This window comes from Bos javanicus, chromosome 3, assembly GCF_032452875.1.
Source record: "Bos javanicus breed banteng chromosome 3, ARS-OSU_banteng_1.0, whole genome shotgun sequence".
NCBI classification, from domain to species: Eukaryota; Metazoa; Chordata; class Mammalia; order Artiodactyla; family Bovidae; genus Bos; species Bos javanicus.
This window is the reverse complement of record NC_083870.1, coordinates 22,889,193-22,894,382: the sequence shown is the minus strand read 5'-3', so window position 1 is coordinate 22,894,382 and position 5,190 is coordinate 22,889,193. Positions and strand designations below refer to the sequence as shown.

General features: G+C 44.1%; 1 pseudogene; it reads right to left on the bottom strand.

Moving 5' to 3' along the window:
* Positions 1-1,796: 1,796 nt before the first annotated feature.
* Positions 1,797-1,969, bottom strand: LOC133245483 (U1 spliceosomal RNA; annotated as a pseudogene).
* Between the last annotated feature and the right edge of the window lie 3,221 nt (positions 1,970-5,190).

The following is a 5,190-nucleotide window of genomic DNA, read 5'->3' as shown; positions in this document are numbered from 1 at the left end:
ATAGGAACCTGGAATGTCAGATCCATGAATCAAGGCAAATTGGAAGTGGTCAAACAAGAGATGGCAAGAGTGAATGTCGACATTCTAGGAATCAGTGAACTGAAATGGACTGGAATGGGTGAATTTAACTCAGAGGACCATTATATCTATTACTGCGGGCAGGAATCCCTCAGAAGAAATGGAGTGGCCATCATGGTCAACAAAAGAGTCCGAAATACAGTACTTGGATGCAATCTCAAAAACGACAGAATGATCTCTGTTCGTTTCCAAGGCAAACCATTCAATATCACAGCAATCCAAGTCTATGCCCCAACCAGTAACGCTGAAGAAGCTGAAGTTGAACAGTTCTATGAAGACCTACAAGACCTTTTAGAACTAACACCCAAAAAAGATGTCCTTTTCATTATAGGGGACTGGAATGCAAAAGTAGGAAGTCAAGAAACACCTGGAGTAACAGGCAAATTTGGCCTTGGAGTAGGGAATGAAGCAGGGCAAAGACTAATACAGTTTTGCCAAGAAAATGCACTGGTCATAGCAAACACCCTCTTCCAACAACACAAGAGAAGGCTCTATACACGGACATCACCAGATGGTCAACACCGAAATCAGATTGATTATATTCTTTGCAGCCAAAGATGGAGAAGCTCTATACAGTCAGCAAAAACAAGACCAGGAGCTGACTGTGGCTCAGACCATGAACTCCTTATTGCCAAATTCAGACTTAAATTGAAGCAAGTAGGGAAAACCACTAGACCATTCAGGTATGACCTAAATCAAATCCCTTATGATTATACAGTGGAAGTGAGAAATAGATTTAAGGGCCTAGATCTGATAGATAGAGTGCCTGATGAGCTATGGACTGAGGTTCATGACATTGTACAGGAGACAGGGATCAAGACCATCCCCATGGAAAAGAAATGCAAAAAGCAAAATGGCTGTCTGGGGAGGCCTTACAAATAGCTGAGAAAAGAAGACAAGCGAAAACCAAAGGAGAAAAGTAAAGATATAAACATCTGAATGCAGAGTTCCAAAGAATAACAAGAAGAGCTAAGAAAGCCTTCTTCAGCAATCAATGCAAAGAAATAGAGGAAAACAACAGAATGGGAAAGACTAGGGATCTCTTCGAGAAAATCAGAGATGCCAAAGGAACATTTCATGCAAAGATGGGCTCGATAAAGGACAGAAATGGTATGGACAGAACACACGTTCCCACTAAAATCTTTTGAGGTCTGCATTTGTCAGACAACAACAAAAGACTTCACACGAAGTATCACGACTAGCAAACATCTTGCAAAGCAATCGGACATCACTGAGTGAGTGAACAATAACTGCAAGTATCTCAATAGAAGTTTTGCCTGAGGTGTCTCAAAAGTAATCACACCCCTTCATTCAGTTTCTTAAAGATAACTTACAACTTTTGGCACCAAGCCAATGGGGAGAAAATAGTTGCAAACCCATACCTACTACAACAAAGAACCTAAAAAAAAAAAAAAGACATTCTTGGTTGCATATGTATATCTGATTTTACTTTGCCCCCAGCCTATCTGTCTTTTCCAACTCTCCCACTTGGAAAAAGAACTTGAGCTTGGGCATATACTGAGGAGACCCGAGTGTGATTTCTGGCTTAAGATTCCTTGGAGAAGAAAGAAACCCAGTATTCTTGCCTTGAAAGACTTCATAGACATAGGAGCCTACTAACAGCCTACACTCCTTGAGGTCAAAGAGGCAGATATGACTTAGTGACTAAACCACCACCAAGGAAACATAGAGAAAGTCTGCAGTTATTACTTAGTCATCAGGGGAAAGCGCGCACGCAGTCCCCCACTACCATAAATTACACAGTCGAGTTTCCTCTATTTGAGGAAACCGCAGAGATCAACACACCCGGAGTGCAATGGGGGGGGGGGGGGGGCCTTGCCCTGGAAGAACCACCTTTTTGATTATGGTATTTGCTCTGCCAGGTAAGTATGGGGCGACCTTCCCCCTGGTCCCCCGCACACCTTTAGACACGTTCACTGTACACTCACGCTGACTTTGCCGTTTCCCCGCGACTCTTCCACTGTCCTCTGCACTCTCTCTTTTTCCACGCCTCTCAGGCCCTCCAAATAACTCTTCTAAAAAAAAAATCAAACAAAATCTCAGGAAAATTTCCATAACGAGGGAAGTGGCTCGCCGGGAACAGTACCACTTCGCTGCAAAATTTACATAAGCCAACCCCATTGAAGACCTCTAAGGCGGCGCCTCTCCTTCAACCCAAGCCCCGCCCCACCCCTGTCCACAGGACCAGTGGCCAGTCCCCTGTGACGAGGAAGTGACGTCATGATTTCATCAACCTTAGTAATCGACCTACTTACAACGATAGAAGAGACCTTGGACTTCCTTGGTGGCTCAGACGGTAAAGCATCTGCCTACAATACAGGAAACCCGGGTTCGATTCCTAGGTCTGGAGGATCCCCTGGAAGAGGAAATGGTAACCCACTCCAGTTCAGTTCAGTCACTCAGTCGTGTCCGACTCTTTGCGACCCCATGAACCGCAGCACGATAGGTCTCCCTGTCCATCACCAACTCCCCGAGTTCACTCAGACTCACGCGTTGCCTGGAAAATCCAATATAGGAAGGATCCTGGTAGGCTACAGTCCATGGGGTTGCAAAGAGTCGGGTACGACTGAGCGATATAACTTTCACCCTTTAAGTGAGACATCAGATCAGATCAGATCAGTTGCTCAGTGGAGTCCGACTCTTGGCGACCCCATGAATCGCAGCATGCCAGGCCTCCCTGTCCATCACCAACTCCCGGAGTTCACTCAGACTCACATCCATCGAGTCAGTGATGCCATCCAGCCATCTCATCCTCTGTCGTCCCCTTCTCCTCCTGCCCACAATCCCTCCCAGCATCAGAGTCTTTTCCAATGAGTCAACTCTTCACATGAGGTGGCCAAAGTACTGGAGTTTCAGCTTTAGCATCATCCCTTCCAAAGAAATCCCAGGGCTGATCTCCTTCAGAATGGACTGGTTGGATCTCCTTGCAGTCCAAGGGACCCTCAAGAGTCTTCTCCAACACCATGGTTCAAAAGCATCAATTCTTCGGTGCTCAGCCCTCTTCACAGTCCAACTCTCACATCCATACATGACCACAGGAAAAACCATAGCCTTGACTAGATGGACCTTTGTTGGCAAAGTAATGTCTCTGCTTTTGAATATGCTGTCTAGGTTGGTCATAACTTTCCTTCCAAGGAGTAAGTGTCTTTTAACTTCATGGCTGCAGTCACCATCTGCAGTGATTTTGGAGCCCAGAAAAATTAAGTCTGACACTGTTTCCACTGTTTCCCCATCTATTTCTCATGAAGTGATGGGACCGGATGCCATGATCTTCGTTTTCTGAATGTTGAGCTTTAAGCCAACTTTTTCACTCTCCACTTTCACTTTCATCAAGAGGCTTTTGAGTTCCTCTTCACTTTCTGCCATAAGGGTGGTGTCATCTGCATATCTGAGGTTATTGATATTTCTCCCGGCAATCTTGATTCCAGTTTCTGTTTCTTCCAGTCCAGTGTTTCTCATGATGTACTCTGCATATAAGTTAAATAAGCAGGGTGACAATATACAGCCTTGACATAGACGGGTTTTATTTCTTTCCACTTTAAATTTTTTATTTTTTCTTTGGGTATAGCCAGTTAACAATGCTGTGGTAGTTTCAAGTGAATAGCGAAGGGAGTCAGCCATACATGTACATGGAGATACAGACGGATTTGCCAGCCTCTTCGGAGTCTGACCTTTCGTGCTGGATTGCACCCCAAGGAGAGAAATTTAGGGATCGTGTGTTACGCTGATGCAAAAGTTTTTAAGGAATAAATAAGTTGTAAAACAGTGAATAGAAATAGTATAGAGACAAAATAAAAGCATATGTATATTTCATGTGTATAAACATACGGATTTAGGGTTACATCTCAAAGTGCTTTGTGTGTGTGGATCACAATAAACTGTGGAAAATTCTGAAAAAGATGGGAATACCAGACCACCTGATCTGTCTTTTGAGAAATCTGTAACAGGTCAGGAAGCAACAGTTAGAACTGGACATGGAACAACAGACTGGTTCCAAATAGGAAAAGGAGTACGTCAAGGCTGTATATTGTCACCCTGCTTATTTAACTTATATGCAGAGTACATCATGAGAAACGCTGGACTGGAAGAAACACAAGCTGGAATCAAGATTGCTGGGAGAAATATCAATAACCTCAGATATGCAGATGACACGACCCTTATGGCAGAAAGTGAAGAGGAACTCAAAAGCCTCTTGATGAAGGTGAAAGTGGAGAGTGAAAAAGTTGGCTTAAAGCTCAACATTCAGAAAACTAAGATCATGGCATCTGGTCCCACCACTTCATGGGAAATAGATGGGGAAACAGTGGAAACAGTGTCAGACTTAATTTTTCTGGGCTCCAAAATCACTGAAGATGGTGACTGCAGCCATGAAATTAAAAGATGCTTACTCCTTGGAAGGAAAGTTATGATCTATCTAGATAGCATATTCAAAAGCAGAGATATGACTTTGCCAACAAAGGTCCCTCTAGTCAAGGCTATGGTTTTTCCTGTGGTTTATGTATGGATGTGAATGCTGGACTGTGAAGAAGGCTGAGTGACTAAGAATTGATGCTTTTGAACTGTGGTGTTGGAGAAGACTCTTGAGGGTCCCTTGGACTGCAAGGAGATCCAACCAGTCCATTCTGAAGGAGATCAGCCCTGGGATTTCTTTGGAAGGAATGATGCTAAAGCTGAAACTCCAGTACTTTGGCCACCTCATGTGAAGAGTTGACTCATTGGAAAAGACTCTGATCTGGGAAGGATTGGGGGCAGGAGGAGAAAGGGAAGACAGAGGATGAGATGGCTGGATGGCATCACTGACTCAATGGACATGAGTCTGAGTGAACTCCGGGAGTTGGTGATGGACAGGGAGGCCTGGCATGCTGCGATTCATGGGGTCGCCAAGAGTTGGACACGACTGAGTGAATGAAATGAACTGAACGCAAAGTGCTACTGGGTGGACTCATTTTCTGTGCAGATTCTTCCTGTTTCATTCTCACGATATCCCAAGGACAATGCTTTTCCTTTGCTCACCATACAGAATACAAGAAATGAGGATTCTGAAATAGAAACTGATGACTAAAATAAGGGCAAGAAAGATGGCCTGTTTGC